General features: G+C 38.0%; 1 protein-coding gene across 1 annotated transcript in view; it reads right to left on the bottom strand.

Moving 5' to 3' along the window:
* GUCY1A2 (guanylate cyclase 1 soluble subunit alpha 2) overlaps positions 1-15033 on the bottom strand; it is a gene marked incomplete at its 5' end in the record, with an annotated part of 165423 nt that overhangs the window by 15541 nt on the left and 134849 nt on the right. The window lies entirely within an intron of this gene.

Below are 15033 nucleotides of genomic sequence, written 5' to 3'. Positions count from 1 at the left end.
CAAATAAGAAAGTCTTTTTCTCTTGTTAACTTTATAACATAAAAAAAGAAGATATTTATATCTTGTGAGGATACTCTTACTCATAGCAACTGGACTGCTGCAAAACATGAGACCGTGAAGAAAATAAATTGCAGCTACTAAAACAGAGGGTCTGATGAGGTCTGAATGAGTGACTTAACTAATACTATACTCCATATGGTCCTTTGACTTACTCAGTTCACAGTTATTGCACTGTGCTTTTGTCTGTCAATCCCTATTTTTTTTAATAATGCAACACATTTACTCAAATACAAATAAAACCCCCCTTGTTAGCATTTTTTTATGTTAAGAAAAATGCCAGCATTTTATAACCTCGATATCCTTGACGTTCTACAAACATGTGGGACTCCACATTATTTCACTGACTATCATTTTTTTCCATGTGTCCAAGACTTTTACCATGCAGTTAAGCACCCTTTTTCATTTTTTCCTCTCTGTCTGTCCATAGACAATGGGTACAGCGTTATATTGCTATACACGAAGCCCATGCGTAAATTAAGAATATGTCATTCTGCATTCAATGTGCTACCACTTACAACATTCCCACAGGCAACATAAAACCTTCAATCTTCACAATAATGCTGTTAATTATAGACTAGGGTTAAAAAAAATATATCTGTGAATAAATAACACTTTAATTTAATTCAGCTTTCCAATCTTTACTACAGTTTGGAAGGCAACTACTGATATCCCTCAAATACTCCATCCTATCAGGCTGGGACGCACCCACAAAATTGCTTTGGCTGTGAACATCTCACAAACCCATTACACCCACATTATTTTGGTCATATTTGGGGGGCGTGGAAATTTCCTGCTTTTGCCACAATGTGCATTTAAACTCCATTGTTCATTTCCAGCAAAAAAGTGCTCCTGCAGTCAAGAAGTGAGCAAACAGCCCTTCTGCATATTAGTGAGGTCAGTACCTGCCCTCTGCAAAAGATTATGAGCAGAAAGTCTTGGTCACACAACAGCGAGTATGCCGTCCGCTTTTAAAAAATATCAAAGAACTTATTGACAATGTCTTGTTTTTGTGAGATGGGAGAAGGATTAGTTATTTTGTACACAATTTTAAGAACAGAGCTAATGCTACCTATTTGTTCCACTACTACTCTGCGCATTCATTTAAGTATCACAAATAAACCACTTGCTGTGACCTCTTCTAGGGTACATTCAAGCACATAAATCATTAGCTTTGTTTTGCTGTTGGAAAGCAGGACTGAGAATATACATTGGAGTGGAAGGAAAATCCAGTAGCAAAAAAATGTACTAAGATGTATTGGGTTTGTGCGGCAAGGTTTTGGTAGCAGGGGAGCTGCAGGGGCGGCTCCTGTCAGAAGCTGCTCAAAGCTTCTCCCATGTCTGACAGAGCCAATGTCAGCTGGCTACAAGACGGACCGACCACTGGCCAAGGCCGAGCCCATCAGTGATGGTGGCAGCGCCTCTGGGATAACACAGTTAAGAAGGGGAAAAATTTGCTATGAAATGGTAATTTCAGCAGTCAGAAGAGAGGAGTAAGAATATGTGAAAGACACACCTCTGCAGGCACCACGGTCAGTGAAGAAGGAGGGGGAGGAGGGGCTCCAGGCACCAGATCAGAGATTCCCCCGAAGCCTGTGGGGAAGACCATGGTGAGGCAGGCTGTCCTCCTGAAGCCCATGGAGGCTCACAGTGGAGCAGATATCCACCTGCAGCCCATGGAGGACCCCACACCAGAGCAGGTAGATGTGCAGGAGGCTGTGACCCCATGGGAAGCCCGTGCTGGAACAGGCTCCTGGCAGGACCTGTGGACCCATGGAGAGCATGTTTGCTGGCAGGACTTGTGACCTCATGGAAGGGACCCACACTGGATCAGTTCATGAAGAACTGCAGCTCGTGGGAAAGACTCATGTTGGAGAAGTTCGTGAAGAACTGTCTCCCATAGGCGGGACCCCACACTGAAGCGGGGGAAGAATGTGAGGAGTCTTCCCCCTGAGGAGGAAGGAGTGGCAGAAACAACACATGATGAACTGATCACAAGCCCCGTTCCCCGTCCCCTTGTGCCTCTCCGGGGGAAGGAGGTAGAGAAAATCGGGAGTGAAGTTGAGCCCAGGAAGAAGGAAGGGGTGGGGGGAAGTGTTTTAAGATTTGGTTTTATTTCTCATTCACCTACTCTGATTTGATTGGTAATAAATTAAACTCTGAAGTTGAGTCTGTTTTGCCCATGACATTAATTGGTGAGTGATCTCTCCCTGTTTTTACCTCTACCCACCAGCATTTCATTAAATTTCCTCTCCCCTGTTGAGCTGAGGAGGGGAGTGACAACAGCTTTGGTGGGCACCTGGTGTCCAGCCAGGGTCAACCCACCACATAAGAAAATGAAATTTACTTTTGCAATATATGCGGTGAAAGCTAAAGTTTTTGTTGGTTGTTTTTCTGCTTTCCTTCTTGAAGTGCTTCCTTTTATGTGTCCACATAGCTTTTTATCATTCAGTGCTTCAGTGACAGCAGACTTTCAAAGGATTTTCAAATCCCTCAGGATTTCCAAATTCTCAGCAGCAAAGATTTAGTCTCTCTTGAAAAACCCAAAGCCCACTCACCCAGTAAACACTTTCAAGATCTTTTCTCATGATTGTCTCAAAAAGACACTGGGGAAATGGCCTTTGTGATTATAACTTTTCTGCATATGCCAAGGAAACCAGTTGCAGATGTTACACTGCGAGACTTGCTGAAAAAATAAAAGCTGATATATCACCCTTAGTATCAAACATTTTCCTTTGCAAGGTTATGCGAATGAAGCTAAAGCCCTGCCAACTTCCACGGAAAAACTGAGGCTGGGAGCAAAAATAAATGGATATTTAAAATTTCATTCAGAAGGACATAGGTTAGATGTGTGAACTGCTTGACTTCCAGAAGGTATGAGACAGAAGAAGAAAGGAAACAGCTTTTCTATTTAATATAGCGTGTATCTAAAGAGATTTTTAAAACCCTTGGTTTGACTGAGTACATAACATTTTGTGTTCTGTAATATCTTTGATTTAAAAAAAAAAAAACAACGTTCCTAACAATAAAAAAGGTAGATGTTCTTACAAACACAGGTTAAACTACACAGAGCTACCAATGAGATGATTGTCAAAAACTGTTTTTCATTGGGTGCAAAAAAGTTAATGTAGGTTTTCTTATTAAAGCATACAGAGAAATGCCTGATACAAGACAGAATTACACCACGAATGGCTTGCAATAAAGCTCCACTTATGCTTCCTTATATGGTTCTCTAAAAGAAAAAGCCTGCAACATTGACACAGTTGCCATGAAGTATTCCTTAGTGTGTCTTCTTATACTTAGAATAAACATTATATTGGTCATATATTACTTTTTAGTGAAATATGCTTTTCATAAAAATGACTTTTCAAGATTTTATTTCATCTGCAGATAAGTTAGTCTGGCTTTTTCCTCACTGAGTTGAAAGGTGTTGTGTTAAGAGTTTAAGGTTTTTCTTTAAGGAGGAAGAAAATGTGTGATCAAATTGTTAGCAACACGACACTTACTGCAGCACATCAGCCTCTCACATTAACTTTGCAGAAAAAGAAAATCTGCCTAGAGAACTTGACTTAGAACACTAATAACAGTTACGCATGTGTAGTTATAGTTCTGAAGCCATATTGCATATGCAGCCCTTATTAGTGCTTTCCCAGAACAGTTACCATTAAAGATTATTAATAACATATGCAATGCAAATTAGGTGGCAACACTAGGATGCATTATTTCTCTATAATAACTATATTTATTCATGTCCTTTAAATATATGTAATATATAACATGTATATTAACTATCACACTTAAATTGAGCATTTTTAATAAAATGCATGCTCTTCATCTGGGCTGACTGCTCCTTTATCTGTCCTTAATTATTTGGCTAATGATAAAAGGGCAGCATATAACTGAGACTGAAAGTTCAGAGGCATTATGGATAGAAATGGAAAGACAGTTTTTTGGAAACTATCACAAAGAGAAGACAGCCGTGAAAAAAAAAAAAAAAATCAACAAGAAAATACCAGACCCCCATAGTTAAGGAACAGTGAAGAAATGGACAAAGGCAAAAGACATTTTTAGAGCAGAATATTGAAAGGCACAATAGGGAATGAAACACGAACAGGTGTGAAAAAGAGCAGAGAACTGTGAGAGGCCTTTTAGGTAAAGAGGAACGACTTGAACTGGCTGCAATGGAAAGATTTAGAGAGGAAAATGACAGGGAGAAGAAAGATTAATTAATTTGATCTTTGCAGCGACTGTGGCAATAGTGAGGTGGAGAAAAGCTGATGTGAGTGTCAGAGGCATAAAAGAAAAGCAGCCTGCACTTATTGATGGAGGACGAAGAGGAAAGACATAGCTATGTGGAAAGGAAAAGAAGCTTCCAAAAATTTTAAAGAAAATGTAGCAGTATTTGGATGTTGCCTATAGGATAAGGCACAGGGAGCAGAAAAGGTTAATACCTGAGGTTAATACCTGAGTTACAGGAAGGACAGTGGTTTTGTATAATAGTGACAGATAAAGAAGGTTCATAAAGAAAGATAAGGAGCACTGGCGCTATAGTCATCCTCTGATGGGGAAACATGAAGTGGTCAATGAGGACTGATAATGCAGACTGGACTGAGAGAAAAGTCAAGAACAGGAATAGGGATGATCAACATAACAATATTTTGTTTTTCTGAACTGAACATTCTGTTAATGTGTTTTTCTGACATATTGAATTGACATATTGGCCATATAAAATTGACATATTGGCCAGTAGGTCGAGGGAGGTCATTCTCCCCCTCTACTCGGCACTGGTGAGGCCACAACTGGAATACTGTGTCCAGTTTTGGGCTCCCCAGTTCAAAAGGGACAGGGAACTGCTGGAGCGAGTCCAGCGAAGGGCAACTAAGATGATTAAGGGCTTGGAGCACCTCCCTTATGAGGAAAGGCTGAGAGAGCTGGGACTCTTTAGCCTGGAGAAGAGAAGGCTGAGGGGAGACCTGATTATGGCATACAAGTATCTAAAGGGTGGGTTGAAGAAGGATGGAGCCAGGCTCTTTTCATTGGTTCCAAGTGACAGGACGAGGGGCAATGGGCACAAGTTAGAACACAGGAAGTTCCGTTCAAATACACGGAAACAGTTCTTTACGGTTCGGGTGACAGAGCACTGGAACAGGCTGCCCAGGGAGGTTGTGGAGTCCCCTTCCCTGGAGATTTTCAAGACCCGCCTGGATGCAGTCCTGAGTAATGTGCTCTGGGCAATCCTGCTTTAGCAGGAGAGTTGGACTAGATGATCTCTAGAGGTCCCTTCCAACTCTGATAATTCTGTGATTCTGTGATTCTGTGAATCTTAGAAGAGTCGTGTGTAAGCCCTTTACACCTAACGCCAAAGCTTGATTTTTCTTTCTTACAGGTAAAAGTGCTGGGATTTGGTTTGTTTTGTTTTTACCTGCTGTGCAGTTTCCAATAGTCACGATGCCTTCTTAGGCACCATACTGAAAACTGTACTCTTCCATCAAAATAAAACCTATTTTTTTAATGCAACATTGAAATCTCATAACCATCTACACTTTATGGTGAAGAGGCACAAATATTTTATAAAGAGTAAAGGAATGCAGTGGCACGCCTGAAGTAAATTTCATCATTGCTAATTTATTCCTTAATAGGTTTTTCTGTTAATCGGTATGTTCACAATAAGCAAATCCAGTAATTTGCTTTATGTTCAAAGCTCTTGAGCTTTTTCTCTTTTGAAACCCTGTTGAAAAATGCATTCTCCTTTCCCTCTCCTCATTTTCCCACATAATTCTCAAGGAAAAAAACTCGGACATTAAAATGTAAGTAAGTGGAAAGACACCATTCTACAGTCTGAGAAGTAGTACTTGTCTCAAGAACATTTTATAAAACCTCCTCAAATCTAAGATTTTGACCAATATATGTCCATATGCTGATAACCAAGAGAACACATTAAAACCCAAACCTTCAGTCAAAACTGACACATTCCATTACAAGACTTAAAAATACTTCCTTTATTAATTAGACCACAAAACAATGGTTCAAACTGCAATGATTCCTGAAAGGAAAATTAACTGGTTTTTAAATTATTCTTCAAGCTTCTTATGTACATGGTGCTGTGAAAAAGTATCCGCAAGCTTGGTTTAGGACTTAGAAATCTATTTTTAAAAGCATAACCTGTGCTTAATTCAGAAAAAGAGAAAGGAGACACAAGAGATCTTCCCTGATAGGTGACAGCATGAAGAATTGCATCAGGACATGACAGAGAAGAATGATTTCTGAGTTGAAAAGAAAAGACTCTTTGTGGACAGTATTGGAAGGCAGAGTAGGAAAAAAAAGAGTGTGTGGATACCTTTCTTTTTGTCTGCCAGTAAAGAGAAGTTGATGTTATAATATGCAAGCAGACTTTCCAATTCAAACCAAAGATGCATGTAACCTGCCTTCTGATAAGCACAGGGCAAAAATACATGCTCGTTTCCAAAATTCTCTCCCTGCAATCAGCAATTTTTAGTTCAGGGATTTCCTGAGCCGAAAGAAATCCTTTTTTGTAAAGGAAAGGTGTTTGTTGTTCACAGTTCCTCCTCAAATATGAACCACGATAATATTTCACGGGAGTGGCAGCTCTATACACTCTTCCCACTGCACATACAGAGAGAAGGACCTTAATAAATAGCTCTCACACTCTGAAAAAATATACTCCCATGCTAGAAAGAGAAGTCTCAGGTTGCCTCACAGGTTAACTTCATCCAGAAGGACGCAAAATTCATTCTCACAGAACTGCCTGTCTTACGCAGACCCTGAGCTGAAGAAGCGAGGGCAGGCTGGGAAGTAGGTGACACAGTTTGGAAAGCAATCATGGGCAGCAGTAATCCCCCGCTCAGCCAGCCTGGAGCATTCCAAGCCTTAATAATGTGACTGACTGGCAGCTGCTCAAGACTTTGTGCTGAGCTGGTAGCAGAGCTCAGGGCTGATACAAGGCAGTAGCTGGATGGAAATATTCCCAAGCACATGGATGTCCCGAGCCAGCAAAGCATTTAAATATAATAGGACGTGTTCTGTTGGATCAGGACTTCCAACATCATTTTCAATAATGTACATGGATATCCGCACAGTACCATTTCTCAGACAAATAAAGTACTTTCTGCCCTAACATACTGAGTAATAATCTGTGTTTCAGCAAGGACCTTCTCCCTTTTGTCCTTGCAGTCACCTTCAGAAGGGAGAATGTCACCTCTCACAGAGCGCCTTACCTATTAGTCGTCATTACCATAACGCACTGCCAGATCTTTTCAAACAGAATGTGCCAAATTCTGTAAGATATTATCTGCTCCAATATTTTGTAGCAGCTTCTACAACAGTGCTATCTCTGAATCTCAACATATGCCTTACACAGGGATATTTATTTGTAAAATGTATTAATGCAAAATAGACTCTACAGAGCTCAGAGCTCTAAAATCAGGGCCACACACTGGTGAGTCAATGTGCTTTTCTGCTCCTTCAAAGAACTGCAAGTTGACAGGACTGACAGCTATGCCCTGACATATGCTTTAGTGTGTGGGTTATCTGTATTCTTAGATAGATTTATAAATATCACAGTGTCTTTCTGGAAAGGGACATATGACAGTACAGCTCACTACAGAATTGTTGCCAAGGAACAGACCTGCTCAGAGGAAAATTTAGAACACTTTGAATTTAACAAGGTGTTCTATAGAACTAAACTACAGGATATATTTCCCCCATATTTGAACAACATTTGGAGAAATGAACACTTAGCTTTTTTCTAATGAGAATTTCCTAGATTTCTTACTTATAGACTTAGAATTATTCAACCTATCTGAAGCAAAAGACAGAAAATTATACAAGAACAATGAAAAATACAATAATAAATTAAAAAAGGAACGCGATGATCTTCAAGGTCCCTTCCAACCTAAACCATTCTATGATTGTATGATTCTATGATCAATAGATCCATTTTAACAGTTACTGGGTAAATTAATCATGGCTTGTGTAAAAGACATACAACTAAACTATAACCAATGTGATGCACATTACATACGTACATCCCTGGACTACGGTCTCGGCACACAGTCATTCTACTGAATGTGGAACAAGGAGCTATGGAGCATTTCTACATAAAGAAGCCCCAGACTTGAAGGATGAAATCCCTTTTCTCTTTCCACTTAAGTTCTTCCACTATGATCTAAGTTAGCCCTGCTTTGAATAGTGGTTGGATTAGATGACCTCCAGAGGTTCCCTGCAACTTCCTTTATTCCGTGATTCTATAGTTCACACCCTACGATAAAAAATGATACCCCTATGAGTCTTCATGAGCAGTATGAAGTAGAAGCAGATGAAGTAAAAATCAAAACCAAGACTCAGACTGGTTTTGTGGGTTGATTAGTTCTAGAGCCAAAGGAAAGATTATACTGAGGCAAGGTTTTTTGGGCCAAATTCTGTCCTGAGGTAACACGTAAATTCACTATGCCATCGCTCAGAGTCTAGGTTAGAAGGGGACGTGGGTCATCTGCAAGAAAACATCTGACCGGAAATTATTTACTGGAGAGGGTGGGGAGCATAAACCATGTAAATTAAAATTTCTAGAGTTGCTGAACAGAAGAAAAAGTCCTATATCCTTCCCCTAAGATTCCAAGGAAGAGACATTAATGTTAATGTGCTTCTTCATAAGCTGCTTCTCCCTCACCAATAAAATGCTGCATTTCATTGCTGACATAGCATTTAATCAAAACCATTTTTTATTGTTTTCCTTGAATAGTAATTTCCACAGCAGGAATTTAATTACTATGTGAATCTGTGTGTTCAAGCACTTAAAAAAGAGCTAATCATTCAAGCAAGCCCACATAGCAGTGGAAGATTTTTCCCAGCCTCCTCTCCACTGACACCCAAAAAAGAAAAAAATTCATCAGAAAGTTCTTTTTGATCCTTAGTGTAGGAGGACATCTTTGTCTCACAGTGCCATCATATGACATATACTGAATGGATTGGGTGATATTTTAACAAGGATAAATGACACATGCTCAAAATATTTAAGGGAACAAAAAGACTGTACGCTAAAAAAAAAAGTTGGGCATAAGGGTTTTAACCTTAAGAAATATTCTTTGATACTTTTGCTAATTTAGTCATTTAAGGTAGATTTCACCTAATTTCAACCACCTAGAAGTTAGGCAGCTCATTAAGTTAGATTTCCAGACTCCTCCTAAACCAAAGAGGTACATAACCTCAGTGATACAATTCTTCACATTCCAAAACTGGCACCTAGGAAAGGCTGGATCAGTCACTCCTGAAGGTGTCTAACTCTCTTGATGGAACAAAGAGGGACACTTAACGGTAAGTTTATCCTGGACATCTCATGCACAGACAGCTAAAGATAGGTGAGATCAATCTAACCCTCTGACTGGCAAAGTTGACACATTTTCATCTTTGCTTAAAATGAGCTACACTCCTGTGCATAAATGACCAAAGAAACAGGTGTTGATGGATAGGACCCTGCCAAAAAATCATTCTATTTGTAGAAAAGCAGAAATTTCTTTGGATATTTTAACATAATGGTCTTTGAATCTAGCCTGCAATCTTTGAAATTGTAAAATGAAATGACCTTTCAAAGAAAAAGTTATGCTTCATCTTTTGATCATAGTATGTGCTTGTATGCATTGATAAAATGTACGTTGATCTGCTTTGAGAACAGCTTGGAACTAATCAACAAGGATCTGCCATGTAACAGCCTTAAAATCCATGGAAGCCACTGACATATAAGAATCTCATAGTTTTGCTATTAGAAGCAACCTTAGCTAGCCTATGTACAATAATGATGTATCTGTGTCAAGATTCTTCCCAAAGGCTTCTACACTGTTAAAGACACCTAAATTGTTGCCTAAATCATTTAGACCCTTACCACTGCAAGGTGTTTTAATACTTTTTGCACAAAGAGGAGATCCATTTTTAGCATGTGGTTTCTACTGGATCCCCCAGCTTCTTGCAATCAGCACCAAGGCAAACATAATCACAAAAAAAAAAAAAAAAATATTAAACCCCCTCCTCCATATGGACACAGCAGACACAACATAAAAATCAATGGGCCAGGTTTTGTAAATATGCCTGTTCATAAGTTGGAAAAAGTGGAGAGACTAGTTCCTTTAGCACCTCTCAATTGAACAAACAATACATCCAATTAATTATAGGCAAATACTGGGAAAAAAGTCAACATGTGCCCTCTTTTGAAATACAGTAAATCAAGGAATGACCATATGGAAAGATAAAAGGCTGAGAACATTCCAAGCTGTGCATAAGGAATGTTTAGTGTTGCAAGTTATAAAAGCTAAAAAGTAGTTTGCTTCCTTGTGAAGAAACTTAGGTCACTGCCAACATCATAGAGATTTGAATACTAAATGTCCAACATAACTACTCTCTCTCATGTGTCATGAAAAGATAAATTAGCTTGTAAAGTACAAAAAGTTTCCATATGACAGCTGGGACATACAGATACTTTATACCGTGTACCTTCCGATGTTAGAACAGCTCACAGTATTAGACGATCCTTACACATTTCACTCATCTCTAAAATGAGAATGATGCTGTATTCCTTTGCTTGTTCACCAGATCATTTTTAAGAACCTAAATTTCTAAAGAATTAACACAAGACAATAGAAGACCTAGATGAAACAATGGTTTTTGTTCAATTTACACTCCTCTTAAACCTGGAGCAAGTCTCCACAGCCGGCAGGTAATGATTAGCCTAACAGGGAATGACAATTGCATACAAAGAGAAAAGAGGCTCTATGTTTGTACAGATCCTACAAACAAGAGACTAAGACTTCACCTTGGGTATAATTAGGAAGGGGTTTATTAATATTCCTTATTGGCTGTTTTACGTCACCATCACAGAGCTTCAGATTTATGTAGGGAAAGTGACTTTCCTTCTCAGTGAAATCAAAACGCACATTCGCATATAATGATTTTATTGAAGTCTTTCAGACAGGCAAATCCACTGAGTTGAAAAAAACTACTTCATACAACAAAGAGAACTGAGCATGAAGAGAAAGAGTTCTGTTTTGCACCGAACTGAGGATTTTAGCAAAGCATTCAGACTCTCATGATTCATGTAAAGCCAGCACTTCAGCAAGTCGATCAAACTTTCTTGACACCACAAAACAAATATAACAAAAGCTAGTGTCAGAACTCAGAGAATATTCTGCACAGCTCTGTTGCCTTCACTGAAAATCTAGGTTAAAAAAGAAATTTTTAAATAAAATTGTTAATGAAAACAATGAAAAAAACCTCTGTAACTCATGTAAAATGTAACATTTTCTATTCATAGATTTAAGCTGCAAATCTGAAAGCAATGTCTAATGATTATTGCATGTCAGATGTGCCATGACTGGAAATGAGATACTATTTTGCTGTGTGTTTCAACTGCTTCAGATAAAATTGTTATCTGCACTGCAATTTTAAGAAGAGTATTCAGGATAAATTTGAATGTTCCAGTGTTTTCATGACAAGAAGGATTTCAACCCTATTTTCAAAGCAATTAGCAAATGAAGACCAGATGATGTAAAGAATATGACAAAATCCAAACAGATGGAGACAATCCATCAGATCCATCTCAGACGAAGGTGAATCACTTAGGAAAGACTTCAATGTTCAGTCTAACGACTTTCCTTCACTTCATTCAGTGATCTCTCCCTCTGTGTCTCACACTCATCCCCCCTCAGACGCTGATAAACAACAAAGCATGGGAACACATACATCTGGTTTTAGTTTGTGCATTCTGTAAAAAATTGCAATCATAATACATATAATAATTCCTTTTATATATATTATGCATTTTGCAAATACAAAACTTCAAGCGAGTTAATATGCTCAGTCAAGATGACCCCTGCCCATCTTCACAGACTTTTATCAACTAATTTATTTTTCTATAATCACCAAAAATATACACACACAAATAAAAGCATATCTGTGCTTTTATTTGTGTGAGTGAGAAAGACCAAAAAAGAAAGACAAAGAGACTTTAAGCCTCAATTATCCTTGCATGTTCTTTTGAAAATCGCTAGACAAATTAAACACTAATTTAGTTTTGGATGCAGTAGCAGATGATAGCATGGCATATCTATAACTTCATTGTTTGTCGCTGCTGCCCAGCCAACCTTTAATGCCACTAATTGGGCGAATTTGGCAGCTGAAGGACACAGATGCCTAGCCCTGGATTCTGCTTATCCAGCATTATCATTACTTGCTTCTTTCCTGCTGTTGCTCTTGTCTGATTGTGCTTTATTTGGAACTTTGCCAGTCAACTTCTTGACACAAAGCCGTATCTCTTGGTTCATCCTTTGTAGCTGACAACTCCTTTACCTTTTAGTCTCATTCTTTCCTCCTTTCCTCCCAAATGCATGCAAGATATGTTCCTTTTCTCTGGTACCCTATATTTTTCACACCCTACATACATGTCATATATGCAACTGGTGTAATTGAAAAACAAGAGTAAAACATACAAATTCTTCTCCCACAAAGAGCAAGCAATTCATCAATCCTTCTCCCTTAAACTGCTAACCAAAAATAAAACATATTTGTCTTTAAAAATTAATTCAACTTTTATCAGATGATATATACTCAAGTCAATGTGAGAAAAGCAGAAAGAAGGAGCAACCATTTGAACCACTCGAAATAAAGTGTCATCCCCACAGTAGGAAAACAGAGGAAAAAAGGGTGAGTGGAAAGTGATCTTTACATTAAATGGGTTTGTTAAAATGACATTAAAATTTCTGACATTAATACGGATATTTTTGTAAGATAGTATTTATTTAGTGGGTCATATGCAGAGAGCACGCAGCCAAGACAAGCAAAAAAATTAGCTACCAACCTTACTAATAAAATAATAGTCCTTTCAAAGTCAATAAACAACAGAAATGACACTGGAAAGGTAAATATAGCTATGACTATCTACAGGAAAAAAAAAGAAAATTATTCTTGATATTATTGCTTCAAAGTCCATCTTTTAGCCTTAATAAATTAACAGAAAACAGTTGGAGAGAATGAAATCATTAGACATTTCAGTCACTCTGGCTGTGGTTTTGTGAAGATTAGATCATGTCAGTTTAATCATTTTTATTCGTATTTAGCTTGAGTTGAAATTAAGTGGATAAATGAAATAAGGTACATGAAATACGCCTGAACTTCATCTTGCTTGTTCTTGTGCCTAGTAAATAAAAATAAATTACACTGATTTTTATTTACTGTGTTCATTAATGATCTGCAATAAACAACACATATTTGAAGTTAATTGATCACACAAACTGAACGCATCTAGAAACATACTCCAAACTAAAAATACACAGTTCCAGATGATAGAAAATTCTGTGTAAGGTCTCCTGAGTGAAGACCAAAATGAGCTTGAGTTAACATGCAATATGGTCACATAAAAAAAGTAACATGGGGCTACGAACATCATATGACACTTTAAATAGTTCCTTCCTGCAGAATTCTAGTTCAATCGCACCAAGAATATTAAGTTAAATCCTAGCTACTGTCAACAGGAGTGATTTCTGAAAAGATCAACAATCTGTTCAGATCCTTGAAAGGATTTGTTTAAGGGGGAAAACTTAAAAACCCGTAAATATTCACAGCTTGGCTAACTATTACTCAATAGGGAGAACATGATAATCATCTACAAATACCTACAAGGTGTTAATGTCAAAGAGGGAGATATGGCAGACAGGGACACAACTAGAAATAATAAAATGGAAATGAAGACATGGATGAATATCCAGCTTCCTTAAGCCTAAATAGTATACTAATGGCAGCGATAGACTCCTGAGGTAAGTGTGCTAACCTACATTATATAGGTCTTTCTTTAAGGCACTAGTAAAACCCTTGAAAATACATTGCAAGGATGTTGACATGAAGATGGACCTGATGCATTAATACATGTACATCTTTTTTAACTCTAACATCTTATTGCATTTAAGGACAACTAACTAGAAAGTGGTGATACATTTGAGGGTTTCAAATGTCTGCCGAAAAGTCTGTCTTCTTGTAATCCTTAATAACAGATGGGATAGGAGAAATATTTTTTAAAATAAACCTGAAACCACTTAAGAAACACAATTTTGAACTTCTGTTTTAAATTAAGTGTAATTTGTTTCACATTTTCTTTAGAAATTGACTTAAACTTTGTTGAAAAACTTGGGTTGAACTACGGTTTAGCATTTTGAAAAGACATCTAAAAAAACCTGAGAGCCTGCTTTATTTCCTTGAACAAATCTATGTAAAATGAAGTTAGTGCTCTGCACCTAGTACAAGCAACACCCAAAAGTAACGAAAAACAGCACTGAGATACCAAGTTGTGTTCAATATTGGAACACCTATTTCTATGGTAATAGCAAGTGTGAGAATAAGAAAAGGAACACGTTCCTTTTGAGGAAAGAAACTTATCATTTTTAGCAGAATCCAGGTTGGAAAATATTAATAAAGAAATAATGCTTTTAGTATTTTGGAAAGCAAATGAGACCAGGATCCCAAACTCAGAAGCTTCAGCAGAACCAGGACTCACAAGATTTGTACCTTCTCAGGTCCTCACTGGGTAAAAAGGGTGACTCCAGAGAGACTAGGTAGCATCTGAGCTGGGTCTAAGAATCTGGGAGTACAGCAGGAAGACTTGAAGCCTAAACCTTCTTCATATGAACAGGGGACTCCAGGTCTGATAGGTGAACTGGGGATGACCAAAGGGTGCGAAGTCCTAGAAAACATGTGGTCTCCACTGGTCTCCACTGGTCATCAAGCAAGCTGTCATTATAGTTCTCAAAACCTGCATTTCTGGAAAATACCTTTGGCTTCATGGAATCAAAAACCTGTTTTGGCAGAAAACTTCTGATCAGAACAGGATATAAGATCAATCTAGTTATTAGAGATGAAAATGAAGAGTACAGCAACTATACTGGACCAATTTTGCTTTTAACTTTTTTTTTTTTTAAATAATAA

The sequence above is a fragment of the Vanellus vanellus genome (genome assembly GCF_965231255.1).
Source record: "Vanellus vanellus genome assembly, chromosome: 1".
Taxonomy (NCBI): Eukaryota; Metazoa; Chordata; class Aves; order Charadriiformes; family Charadriidae; genus Vanellus; species Vanellus vanellus.
Note: the sequence above shows the minus strand (reverse complement) of the source record. Positions and strands in the feature narration are given on the sequence as shown.